This window comes from Atta colombica, unplaced genomic scaffold (genome assembly GCF_001594045.1).
Source record: "Atta colombica isolate Treedump-2 unplaced genomic scaffold, Acol1.0 scaffold44, whole genome shotgun sequence".
Taxonomy (NCBI): domain Eukaryota; kingdom Metazoa; phylum Arthropoda; class Insecta; order Hymenoptera; family Formicidae; genus Atta; species Atta colombica.
Genome location: NW_017259533.1, coordinates 679709 through 694871, shown reverse-complemented (window position 1 = coordinate 694871; position 15163 = coordinate 679709). Strand labels below are relative to the sequence as shown.

Sequence of the window (15163 nt, the reverse complement as noted above, 5' to 3'; positions counted from 1 at the left end):
TTATTTTAATAATATTATCATCAATTTATATTTTTCTTTATATCTTATATAATAAAATTAATACAATTTCCTATATTATATAAAATACTCTTACATTTATTCAAAAAATGTTATTTTCCTTATTTTTTACATCTACTAAAATAAAAATATGAAAAAAATTACGAAAATAATTAACCACTCTCTAATTAATCTCCCCTCACCTATTAATATCTCCTACTGATGAAACTTCGGTTCCTTACTTGGTATTTTTCTCTTAATTCAAAACATCAGGGGTCTTTTTCTCTCAATTCATTACTGCCATAATATTACAATTGTAATCTTGAATAGAATCATTCATATTATCCAAAATGTACCTAATCGCTGAATTATACGTAATATCCATATAAATGGAGCTTTTTTTTCTTTATCTGAATATACCTACACATTGGACGAAATATCTATTACAACTCTCTTAACTTAACATATACCTGAATATCTGGTGAAACAATTTTCTTACTTTCAATAGCTATAACTTTCCTTGGCTATGTACATCCTTGAGGATGTATATTCTAATAATGATGAAATATTCTGGGAAGTTACAATAATTATTAATCTTATATCTACTAATCTTATATCCCGTATATTGAAAATACATTAGTCATATGAATTTGAGATAGATTTTCATTTAATAATTCTACACTAAACCGATTTTTCTCCTTTCACTTCATTCTACTTTTCATTATTCTTTTATTTATTATATTCCAACTATTCTTTCTACATCTTCCAGTATCTTCAAATCTTACGGGAATAAATAGAGATCTTTATAAAATCCCATTCCACCCCTTTACCTTTAAAGATCTATTAGGTTTTAATGTTATATTATATATTTTTCTTCTTATTATCCTTCAATATTCCCTTATATGTTCAGAGACCCTAATAATTTTACTCCTTTTAATCGTTTTTGCAGCATGATAATGCTCGACCCCATGTTGCGAAAGTGGTCAAGATATACTTGGAAATGGGAAGTCCTACCCCATCCGCCATATTCTCCAGACGTTGCTCCCTCTATCACTTGTTTCGATCAATGGCACAAGGCCTGGCTGACCAGCACTTCCGGTCTGAAGAAGTAAAAAATTGGATCGATTCGTGGATAGCCTCAAAAGATGACCAGTTTTTTCGACGCGGGATTCGTACGCTACCCGAAAGATGGGAGAAAGTAGTGGCCAGCGATGGACAATACTTTGAATCATAAATGTATAACCAGTTTTTTACAATAAAGCTTCGAATTTCGGAAAAAAAACGGCGGAAGCAAAGTTGTATACCTAATAACATAAACTAAAGACTATAATAATATATAGCAAGTATGTTTTTGTGACGTCTGTGTAAAAGTATTAGTTTAAACCTTATGGATATCAATATGTAAACATTTTGTTTCTATGTAATAACATCAGTACAAAATAATTTTTAGTTTTCTTTTTATGGATATCAATAGTGATAAATATTAACAATTTTTTGTTATGATCTTTAATATAAAATTTATTTCTTATACATGTAAATTACACATATAAGTTGCATAATTAAGTAAACATAAGGTTAAGTTCTCAACCTTGATTGAAGAGGTCGTAATTTGTCTATGTTTAATGGTTAAAGCTTAAAGACTGCGCAAAAATGATAAAGAAGGAAATTATTATCACTTAATCTCTTTTGACTTATGAATTTATTTTCATATTTTGATGTGTGTGTGTGTGTGTGTGTGTGTGTGTGTGTGTGTGTGTGTGTGTGTGTGTTTTAATTGTAATTTTTGGGGACTTCTACTGACACTGTTTTTTTGATATACATAAACGCGGAATCACTCACTGAAGTGTACATAATGCGTCTTTTTTGTTTATACACATTTATATTAAATGTATAAGATGTTACTTTCGGGGACTATGTACATTTGTACATACATTTGCAAATGTATATCATTCATTTCAGGGACATCTACAAATATATAATTTTAATTCTAGTATATGTATTATATTTGTTATATTGTGTGAAAAAGCTCTATAGAGCAACACAACGCAATGCAACTCAATAGATATAATACATATACTAGAAAACTATATATTTTGTAGATGTTCCTGAAATGAACGATATACATTTGCAAATGTACATTCCCCAAAAATAATACCGTCTTATACATTTAATATAAATGTGTATAAATCGTTTCATAAAGCGATTTTAGGTAACTTTCTTGATTATGAATATCGTAATTAAAATGCGATTTATAATATTTTACTGTAGAACATTAAGTGATATATTGAGAGTATAGCTGAAAACACAATAAAAAGCACAGGCAATAAAAACAGGGAATAAAAAATCCTGTAAAAAATTTTTTATGCATGATTATATATAAATATGTATAAACATACATAAATATTCATAAACATGTATAATCATATATAGAGTGTCCCATTTTAATGTCCCAGCTTCAACAACTTTCTTATTTTTGATCTTGGAAAAAAATGTTTCAGACAAAAGTTGTATAGCTTTGAGAAAGACATAAGATTATATAATTAGTTTGACTTTGAATAATTGCTTGAAGATCATCTGAAGGTTATCTTCAATTTCTTAAATGGAACCTCCTACTTCTTGTTGTACATTCTTGTAGATCATCTTGAGAGGTTTCTAAAACGTTAAATTAAGTTCATTTTCATTAAGTATTTTTCGAGTTAAAGCTTGCAAGTTACAGCACCATTATCGGCATTAGCATTCAAGATCCAAGATATCTGACCGACGGCTAATACTTATACCTTTTGAATATTGTTCATGATTACGACCTGGATAACATTTGATAAGATCAAGACCCTGAAGATCGACCCTCTTATTTCATTTTTATTTGTAATTTTAGTGCAAAAATAAAAATAAGATTTTTTACATTTCTTCAAACTTGAGTTTTTTCTAAAATAAATAGTGATAATTACCCTTTTAATTATTTTTAACATTATTATTATTTTTACAATAGAAATCAAAACGTGATTAAACTTAAAACAATATGATTAAAAAAGCGTACACTATGAGCGCAAGATATTAATAGCTAAATTTTATATTTTAATAGATTACAATAAAATAAAAACAATACAATAAAATAAACGTTTCGGCCTTATATCGGGCTATCTTCAGTTATTATTATAAATATATTAAAAAATTAATAAATGTGTAATAACTTTCCTACATGCTAAAAACAAATAGTTCCGAATAAATTTTATTCACGTAATAATAATGAGATTAAATATTCCAAGCCCAATTACATTTTTATTTTCGAAGAGATTGACGCTAAGGTTTTTTTTTAAATTTTGTCCAAACTATCATAAGCACTCCAGATGTCAATTATCTTTTTTTGTCACAACGGTAAATCAAACTTATTGAAACACATAATTTCCAGATTCTATTGTATTAAATGTGAAATTCATTAATAATGTTAATAGCTCTTAATTCTAAATAATAAATTTCACTATAAATTATGATACCTGTGTTAACAATAAGTTGTATTGTGGAATTCAAGACTTAGAAAACTATGTTATAATCAAGAGCCAAAAACAGAATATAACTCTGATTATAACAGACGGTTTATATACTATCTATGTCCCACGAGTGGAAAATTCTAGTCAAGTCAATGACTACGTTTACACGATCATCCTTGATTGGGTTTAATAATACCCGTAACTGAAAATTAACCAATCACAGTCACTCCATTCTTTAGAGGAATAGCTACGATTGGTCACTTTCATAACTACAGATGTTATTAAATCCGACTAATGCCCGGTTGCACTAACGTTACTTTGACTTTAAGCGAGACTTAAAACTCTCTCTATCTTATTTTAAAACTGAAAAAAAGATAGAAACAGAGTTTTAAGTCTCGCTTAAAATTAAAGTAACGTTGATGCAATCGGGCCTAAGGATTCCAATCAGAAATGATAATGGAATCGACATCGATTTGATGTCGATCGATGTCGAAAACATCAAATCGACATCAAATCAACATTGATTAGATTATCATTTCTGACTGGGATGCCCTATAAGGGTAGCCGCACACAAAATTCTAGAATAGTGACGTAAACTTAAGCCGATGAGCCAATCAGGATTAAATGGAAATAATAGTAAACTTATCCATAACCTCGCAATAAGATGAATTTCAATCGGTTGAAACTCGCTGGATAAGTTTACTGCTATTTCTATTTCCGTCAGAGTACATAGATGTAAAGCAGTATCCTGATTGACTCATCAGCTTAAGATTCATGTTTTAAGGTTACTATTACAGAAATTTTGTTTGTGACAGTCCTAAAGGCTATGACACACACCAGTTTGTAACAGTAACTATAAGACGTATATTAAGAATAAGCTAATCAGCTATGAATGAGCTAACAGTCGAGAATTCTTTTGAACTCTTAAGTCTAATTGGCTGATTCTTACGGTACATCTTATGGATATTGTTATGGAAGATGTGTGTCACGGCTTTGAACGTAGTCTGACTTAAGTGCAATCTTAAAAAAGTTAGTAACCAATCAGAGAGCCGTCTTATTCCTATATTTATAGTCAGGCTTATATTTAAGGCTTCCTTAAATTTATCTTCAGATATTCTACGAATTATTTCATTGGCTATTGAGCATCTAAAGATAAATTTAAAGTAGCCTAGTACAAGACTGATGATGAATGCGGGCATTAGTGTCTTAAGACATTACGTAAGACAGAAATAAAAACGTAGTATGAATACCGCCCATAAAAGCATATATAACATCTTGAATCAATCACGGAGAGATCAATCACTAGTTTCATGATAGTCTCTGTTGACATCTCTTTTTTGACATTATCTTATGGCTGTGACACACTAGCGCGATGTTCGTCGCGCGCGATACGCGATATCTGAGTATTACAGTTTTATCGATGTTCTCATTCAAAGGTATACTCTCTCGGCGCTGGTGTGCCGAAGGCATTAGGGTAATATTTCAGATTTGTTTGCGTCGTATGCTCTACATGTTCTAAAATGCTCCTACCATAGCATTTACTCGCTCTAATGCGCTCATTAAAATAAATAGAAGCTATAGCAGGAATATATTGGAGTATGCTGGAGCATGCGTCGTGAACAATTGTGCATCTTTGTCATACGACAAATTTTTCAAGCCTGTTGATTGGTTAGGGGAGATCCGAGAACTCTTTGTTTTGTACATATTTGTCGTACAACAAAAACGCATAAATGAAATAGCATCCTTGGGCTAATATTACATTTGTCGTACGACAAAGCATTTCAATTCTATTGATTGGCTAGAAAAAAGAGAAGTCGGATCTCTCTATCCTATTATAGCCAATTAATAAACTTAAAATCTTTGTCATACAACAAATGTACTATCAATTATTCTGCATATCTAATTCGCGTAAGCAGCATTTTTACATAAGAAAAAGAGGGGAGTTAGCATGTAATACAAAAAAATCTGTGATTCAGATTAGAAATCAAGTGTCAAGCAATAAGCAATAAACCAATGAATCAGGCGATAAGGACAGTAACATAAAAAATATTGCTGATTAGTTTATTTCTCGCTACTTGAGGTTTAAGATTTGACACTTCTAGTCTGAATATATAGTCTGAATACTTTAAGGTACATTTTCACGTGCTGCTAAAATAAGCAATTGGAGCGATAGATTTGTCATTCATTATTCAGCGTCTGAAATTTTGTAGTTTCAATTACAAGCGTCAAACCCTCAAACGCTAGTGACATACTATATCGACTATATCGTGTTGACTACCGTTGATTATGATGTAACCTAATTAATTTTTTTTTTATTGCTGATCCAGATAGAGGATTTGATACAATTAGATTAGGATAATCTAATAACTGTTTAATTCATATCGTATTAATTTCGCAAATGATACATAAAAAATATGAACATCGAATCTGTCGCTCAAATGTCAAATTTCACGCTTCTTGCCCTTTTTCATGTATAAAATTGTCGCTCTAATAGTTTTACGATAAAAATAATGTGATCTTTTTTGTCGCTGAAACAACTAGTTCGAGTAGCTTGTGAAAATGCATTTTTAATATATCGATGCAAACATGCCGCATAAACATATACGTGAAGACATACAGCTTTTCAGGAAAAACAGTATGTTGGATATCGCGCTATTGTGTCGGAACCATTAGAGGCTCCGCATAATAAAAGGAATAGGGAATAGAGAACAGAGAATAAGAATTTCAATCTATCAGGAACTGTGTATTCCACAATACATTTCTGATAGATTGAAATTCTTATTCTGTTCCTTGTTCCTTTTATTGTGCGGAGTCTCTCAAGATACCGTTTCATGCTGACGCTCAACGCTTATTTTTATCGTCAAAGTAGATCACGTGATCAAAATTAATGCTTAATATTCATCAATTTCTATCACGTGACTTATTTTGACGCCGAAAATGAACATCGAGCGACTTGAAAAGACATCTGAAAACTCCATGTATGCAGAGCTATGATAAACGAGAAATGGTTTACTTACACACTGTAACAATTGATCTCTACCAATTACAGTGATTTCTGCGTAGGCAATTTCTTTCTATTCTTTTTTGAGTGCTGTGATCAGCTTATGCGCAATTGACTCGTGTGCAATTAATATACAGTCGGTCACAGAAAGATTGCAACATTTTTTTTCAATAAGTTTCGGAATACGCCTTGCTCACTAAACGATGATTTTTATCCATGGATCTAACTATTAGGGGTGCCACACACAAAATTTCGCAACAGTGATTATAAACATAAGCTAATGAGCCAATCACGATATTGCTTCAATCTACGTCATCTAAATACGCCGAAAATAGAAATAATAGTAAACTTAAGATTCATAACTTCGTAATAAGGTAAATTTTAACTGGTTGACTTGCCTTATGGATAAAAAGTCATGGCACACATCTTCCGTAATAGTAATCGTAAGACGTACCGTAAGAATCAGCCAATTAAAATTAAGAGTTCAAAAGAATTCTAGACTGATTAGCTCATTCTTACTATCTTATGGTTACTAGTTGTATTACTATTATGCCGGAATCAGACTATTAGTTGCGTTCGGCAAAGCAAATCTGAGGCATCGGAATGCTTTTATATTATAGCATATGTCATATGCACTGCAGAAAAAGAGCACTCCAAAAAGCCTCAGATTTGCATTGCCGAACGTAGCTTATGCATTGAAGATTGAGATTAAAGATTAAAGATTGAAATTTCATCAATGAGGACAAAGAAATTTTGGCTCCATTTATTCTGATTGATTAGACTTTAATCTTCCATCTCAATTCTTCCTTTTCAATGCGTAGTCTGATTCCGGGCTTACAGAAGGTATGCGCCATAGCTTTTAATTTACTGCTATTTCTATTTCGTTAGAATACATAGATTTAAAGCAGTATCTTGATAGGCTCATCGGCTTAAGTTTTAAGGTTACTGTTAGAAATTTTGTCTGCAGCAGCTCTTAGAGTGAAATTACACGGTGCTGAAAAGGGCTGCGGAATAGAGAATGTGTCATTGAAACAACCAATTAGTGCTATTTCGAATAACGCAGAATAACGCTAAATGGTCAACGCATTTTCAATTCTGCTGTCGTTTTCCACGCCATAATTTCACCCTTAGGGCGATACTATCTGATACAAAATGACAGTTGTGTTTCAAAATTTACTGCCAATATTAAAAATTTCCAGTTTATGTCACGTTTTTTATAGATTTTCAGTACTAACAGTAAATTTTGGAACACAACTTAAAAGATCTAAAGGTCATAGCACACACCTTCCGTAATAGTAACCATAAGACGTACCATAAGAATCAGCCAATTGCAGTCGAGAATTCTTTTGTGCTCTTAATTTTAATTGGCTGATTCTTAGGATACGTTTTATGATTACTGTTACGGAAAGTGAGCCGTGGGGATCGATTTTGTATTTCATTGGTCAACACCTAGTAAATTTGCTTACTTTTATAATTTTTATTTTGTTTAAAAATATAGAATCAACCCTACAGCGTCAAGGGCTGTCGCATACAAAAGTTCTATAACAGTAACCTTAAGACGTGAACTGAAGTCGCTGAGTCAATCAAGATATTCTGATGCTTTTACAAGATGCTTTAGATCTACGTACTATAACGAAAATAGAAATAGCAGAAAAACTTATCCATAAAGCGAGTTTCAACTAGTTGAAATTCACCTAATGTGGGATTTATAATAGAAATCGTAGCAGTCGTCTTAGAAAATTGACCAATTATAGTCAATTATTCTTTTCATATTTTTTTCTTTCTCATATTTGACTGTAATTAATTTTCTATGACTTAAGACTCCACGATTGCTACAACTTCTATTATAGATCCCGCTTAATTGTGAAGTTATAGATAAATTGAATTGAACTGTTATTTCCATTTCCGTTAGATTACGTAAACCTATAGCTATATCCTGATTGGCTCATTGGTTTAAGTTCATGTTTTACGGTCAATGTTGCGGAATTTTGTGTGTAGCAGTTCCTTAGTCCGGATCTACAATAGGTGTTTTTAGCTGCATTCGGCAGAGAAAACTAATTAATTAATACTTAGTGATTCTTTAATATGATTGATTCTTGCTTTTAATTTTTCGCTGGATCTAAATGTAGGAAATTGTAAGTAAAAGTAAATGTAAGTGAAAGTGTATTAAAAAATTACTAATTACAATACTACAAGAAAAGGGTCTCAACTATCCCTTTCTGATTTTGATAAATTTTTAGTATATTGTTTTCCAGACAAAGATATGCGACACACATTACTCATTTTTAAGGGATGAAACATCTTTAAAAAAAAAATTGATTTTTTTTTTAAGTGAATATCATTGAAATTTTAAGAGACAGAAAAAATTTTTTGAAATAAAAGTTGAATGATTTGAAATAAAAGTTGAATTTCAACAGTACTTAATAATTATAATTTAAAAAATTGTTTAATTTTTTTCCTATAAATAAAAATTTTATTTAAACAAAATTTTTTAAAATTATTATAGTACTTTTGGAATCATTTAAATTTCATTTCAAAAAAAAGTAAATTAGGACACTTAAAAAAAACGCTTATTTTTGTCTGGAGAACAATATACTAAAATCAAAATCAAAGAAGGACTGTTTGAGTCCCTTTTCTTCCTGATTATATTTTCTGCTAATCCGATGCATCAATTTTAAAGTCGCACAACACTTATGACGCTTGCGTATTGATGCTTCAAGTACTTGAAGCGTATTAACTAGTATTTTTTTATTAAATTATCTTAATTTTAGCAATGTATTTAAAGGATGATGTGATACAATATGCATCAAAATGATTAATTAAATACACATATCACCGAAGTTAAAGTTAATAGAAAGTTACTAATTATAGTATGAATTAATTGTACGATGTAAATTAGACATTGATTATTTGAAATGGGCGATTCTCTAAACTGTATATATGTTAGTATATGTTAGTTATATGTTAGTTAGTATATATGTTAATTACCATAGATTTTGGGGACAATTGTTGATCGAGATTGGCTATTTTGAGAACTTCTGATTCCAGGACTGTTCTTTTGAGGACTGTTCTTAAATTCAGCATACAAATTGTATATTTCAGAGACCTAATTATCCCAATCCCCTAAATTATTATTCTATAAAATTTGTATTTTTGGAGGACATTTTCCTATTGGGAATACAAATAAGTTTCCGCCGTTTTTAATAAAAAATTAAGCATTTATTGTGAAAGAACGGTACATAATGTTTTATTCAAAGTAATGACCATCGCTAGCTACTTTTTCCCATCTTTCTGGTAGCATGTGGATACCGCGTCGGAAGAACGCTTCATCTTTTGAGGCTATCCAATCATCGATACAATTTTTGATATCTTCATATGATGTGAAGTCAGGCTGCTCAGACAGGCCATGCGTCATCGATCAGAACAAGTGGTAATCGGAAGGAGCAATGTCTGAAGAATACGGCGGGTGGGGTAGAACTTCCATTTGAGTGTTTCTAAGTAGGTTTTGACCGGCGCCGCAACATGTGGTCGAGCATTATCATGCAGAAGAATAATTTTGTCACGCCTGGAGTAGTAGTGGGCGCGTTTTTCCTTGAGTGCTCGGCTTAATCTCATCAATTGTATTTAGTAGAGAGCCTCAATAATGGTCTCATTCGATTTGAGCAACTCATAATATACGACTCCAAGCTGATCCCACCAAATACACAACATGAGTTTTTTTCCATGAATATTCGACTTGGCTGTCGATGTTGAAGCATGATGGTCCCCATGATTTCCTCTTCTGAGTTATCGTAATCCATTTTTCATTACCAGTGACTATACGATGCAAAAAACTCTTTCGTTTATGCCTGGCAAGCAGCATTTCACATGTGAAAAATCGGCGTTCAATGTTTCTCGGCTTCAGTTCATATGGAACACAATTCCCTTGCTTTTGAATCATTCCCAATGATTTCAAATGATATGAAATTGTTGAGTCACTCCTAACGTAAGTGCAAGTTCTTTTTGGCACGAATTTTCATCCAATCATGCTTCCAATTCCGCGTTTTCGTACACTTTCTGCCTTCCGCTACGTTCTTTGTCTTCGACGTCAAATTCACCGTTCTTAAACTTTTGAAACACTCACGACAACTTCTCTCAGTTAAGGCAGCATATGCTTCTACAAGCAATCTATGAGTCTCAGCTGCAGATTTCTTTAAATTAAAGAAGTAAATCAAAAGTTCCCGCAAATGACGCTTATTCGGTTCAAAACATTTTCGTACAAAAAAGAATATATGATGCTGACAAAATCGCTAATATTTCAAGGTTATGGTGTTGCCGGATATCCAATCTTACGATATGTTGTTTTACATCAAACAATTTTAACTATAGTTTATTAGTGGCGCCGTCTTTTGCAAACAGCGGAAACTTATTTGTACTCCCTGTACTGAATAAATTCAAAAATTTTACTTTTAGAAAGTTTATTATATTCTTGCACAGTAAGAAAAGATTTATTTTATATATTTCTTCATTTATAAAGCAAAAAGTTATTTATAACTATTTTTTATAACTACAGCTTTTGACATTATAAATATTTTTGCCTTATAATAGAGGAATATGTGAAAATGAAAATCTTTTCTTACTATGCAAAGAATAATAAAAATTAAAAAATTAATTTCTATGAAAATCCATCATGCCAATTTATATGTAGTATATATATATATAATATATATATCGCGTAAAATTTCAACAGTCAATAAAAAATTGAATAGTTATAATGTATTGTCCTCAAAATAGCCGATATGTCTTACGGAACTTTGGAGACAGTCCTCGATGTACCTAGAAAAAAATGTGTCCTCGAAAAGTATAATACAAAATTTTATAAAATAACTTTGGGGACATCCCTTGAAGTGTACAATTTGTATGCAGAACTTTGAGATGATCTATGTCATAGATGTTAAAATTAATAAGGAAAATAATTGTAAACAGGTAGTATTGGGTTGTCCGGAAAGTTCGTGCCGATGTTGAAGGAAAATTGAAACGCAAAAGATTTAAATTTTAGTATACATTTATTAAATTATATAGGTTAGTCAGCACGAACTTTTCGGACAACCCAATACAATTGTAAATAGTAATTGTAACAGGTTGGATGTGGAGAAAGGTATAAAGAACGTAAGATACAAACAGGTATAAAAGTAATTAATTATTACAATTGTCATAAATCTAAATATTGTTTTAATTTGCAGATATACATTTTGCTACCCAATTACTGGAAGAAGCTAAACGAGATTACTGTCATATAATCTGTCATAAAAAGTAATACGTTACTAGTTAAAAATAATGGTAGTAATATTTATTACATAAATAAAGGACAAATCCACATTTTATAAAAATAAAGTAAATTAATTCTAAAGTTAAAACAAGGAAAATACTAATATCACAAGTTTGACAACGTTATTGAACTAACCTTTATATTTATATTTTTCTTATCATTTTAACTTTCTAGAGTCTATTTATATTATTCTTGAGAACTGTTAAAAATTAGCTCACTGTTGTAAGCCTTTCTAATGTGATCAGATTATATAATTAAGTAATTTTATTTATATTTTAGCAAGTACGTCTAGCGAGTACTGTTGAATACACATCGGAAAGTACAGAAGGTAAATTAAATATTGATAGATAAATTTGATAGATAAATTTGAAATAATATCATATATTTAAATTATTATATCGCTATTTAATTGCAGGTACATATCTATAGAATAAAGCAGAAACTACATTATTATTGCAAACATATAATGAATATAAAGATCTATTTCGTAATGGTACTGTAAAGTAATATTGAGAAAAAATTGCCAAAATTATGCAAGAGAAAGGAAATGACGTAATAGGAGTCAAATGTTCAACAAAATTTCAAGCATTGAAAAGAACTTATAAAGCTATCTCAGACCAATAAAAAGAATAACGGGAATAATTGCAAGGAAGTTTACAGGCAAGACAGTATTTACAGACATAGAATATTTTTTAAATTTATTTGAATAAAAATATATGTATGCTTTTACGATGAATTTGTACATACAATATAATTTGATCGTAAATATTTCTTCTGTCATATATTTTTTCAGATATGCAAGAACTGTTTTGCTGATAAATCTTGAATACAACCCTTATCAGTGGCAGGGTCACATATAATATAAATGAGACGGAGGAAAAGGAGAATATATTAGAAGAAAGAGGTAAGATACAGCATTTCTTATATAGATAGTGAAATACATTACACTTTATAGTTCTAATATTTATGATTGTGTAGATATTAAAAGAAAAAAGAAGTTAAATGCATTTATAGAAGAATGTTTACATTCAATATTAATTTAAATAATGAGAAAGAACGAAAAAGAAGAAAAGAAAATCAAGAAAAAGAGCGCAAAGAAAAAAGCTTTGCTTCAAAGGAATATAAGATTTAATACAACGATTGCTAGAAAAAGAAGATAAAAGTTAGGTAAATATTTATTAAACTCAAGGTTTATTAAAATGAGATAAATAAGTATAGGTTTTATAAAAATATGTTACAGTTTACGAAATAGTTAAACTTTATTAATAGAAAAGTTGAAATAATGAAATAATGTTTATGTTTTTAAAGTATATTAAAGCGCATATAAAAAGGATAAATGCTTTATTTTTTTATTTTATTTCTAAGTTAGAACATTCATGCTCGTTTCTGTCAATGTAGATTAAAAAGAGATTTGTAGAAAGAATGGTATTTACGCGCGCACGCGTGTGTGTGGACCGAGATTAAAATTTACATTGATGAAAACGACATTGAACATTTCAAAATATTTCAAAATGTGATACATTTGAAAATGTGATATATACAGTAAGTAAGCTTATTATTTCATAAAAGTATGTTACAGTTTACAAAAATAATTAAACTTTATTAATAGAAAAGTTACATAAAATAATGTTTGCATTTTTGAAGATATAATACATCAAAACACACATATAAACAAGGGCAAATATTTATTTTTTATTTTACTTCTGAGTTAGAACATTTATGCCTATTTTTACGTAGATTAAAATCTATGTAGTTTCAATGTAGATTAACAAGAAAGATGTATAGAAAAAATGGTAATACCATAGTTCTTCATTTTTAATATTAATATAATTATAAAGTACTTATTTATAATGATGTTTGATTAATGATAAGGTTAAGATTAATGATAATGTTAGTTAGGATGTATGATATATAAACTTATATTAAACCTATATTAAACCTATATTAAAATTATTCTATTCTTTGTATATTTAACTTATATGAGACCTATCTTAGGCCGACATTTATAGTACTCGTATTCATTTATTATTTTATGATCGTCTTAAGCAGTATTTTAAGATGCTAATACATTTCTATGATTGGTTTATTACATTTTAAAGTCATTATCTTAAGATTATACTAAAGGTAGTCTCAAAAATAAGAACAGATTATGAATACTGACCTTAAACTTATATTTAATCTACTTTAAAACTATATTATACTAAGATAAAATCTATATTATTTACTCAAAAATTATATTACGCTATAGCATAATGCAATTTCTTTTATCGATATGTTCTCTTTGTGCAGCATTTCTTTCTAATGTGTTTGATGGCGTTGAAGATTTGTACGAGAAGCCATTCTTTTTATCATGTATTCCGTCACATGAACTTATGCCATGCGCCATGATAAAAAAATGCTATTTAGTCGGCTTTCCAAAGTCGTCTTTATGATAATAGATATTTGCAAATTTCTTAAAATTTTTGAATTGTTGAGGAGCATCATCGCAGAAATAGTACGTTTTAACAAGATTATTCAAAATAGTCCTTACGAATTTATTAATAATTTTGGAAAAAAAAATATATAAAAATATGGCTACTTGTGCAAGTCTTCAACGCCTATTTGTCAGATAATTAGATCGCCAAATAATTAGTCCACATGAACTGTTCGATATCTTAATATAAAAATCTTTATATAAAAATGATCTTTATTAATAAATTTCTTCACATATTCTAAAAGATGTTATTTTATTCAAATGATATTCTTATAAATCTTTATTTCTTAAATAATTGTGAAATTAAAAATATATTCTCTAGTATCATTATGAAATAATATGATTTATGTAACTCATCAGCAGATTAAAAATATATTAATATTAAATATTGTAATAGATTTAATATTTTGAAAAATTAAAAAAAATGGAACGAAAATTTTGATCATAATCAAATATGGCTTAAATTCTTTGTATTTCTACTAAAAATATTGGAGAAATTATTTTTTATAAAAATTAAAAATATTGATCTTGATGAAAATGGACTTTGTTTATTTCAGATTTTTTAAGTAAAAACAAAAATTTGAAGTTTTTTTCATTTTTTTTCTAATAAAAAATTTTAAGATAAACAGTTTAGTATGGTTATTTTTTTGTTTTTCAATAATTTAAACAGAAGTTATGTTTAATTAAACGTTTATAAAATAAAATAAATTGAAAATACTAAAAAATATATGTCTAGAAAACTAATGGAGGTAAATATCTAAAAAAAAAACTATATTTTAAATGAATACATATTTTAATATGAAGAATATATTAAGGAAATAAAAAAATCGGCAGAAATCAGTAACGAAGGTCGTTGATTTGGCATGGAATGCCTCGTGTGTATGTATATATATATA

General features: G+C 29.4%; 1 protein-coding gene across 1 annotated transcript in view; it reads right to left on the bottom strand.

Annotated features, from left to right (window-relative positions):
* LOC108691240 (NADH-ubiquinone oxidoreductase chain 4L-like) overlaps nt 1-15163 on the bottom strand; it is a 24740-nt gene that overhangs the window by 370 nt on the left and 9207 nt on the right. The window lies entirely within an intron of this gene.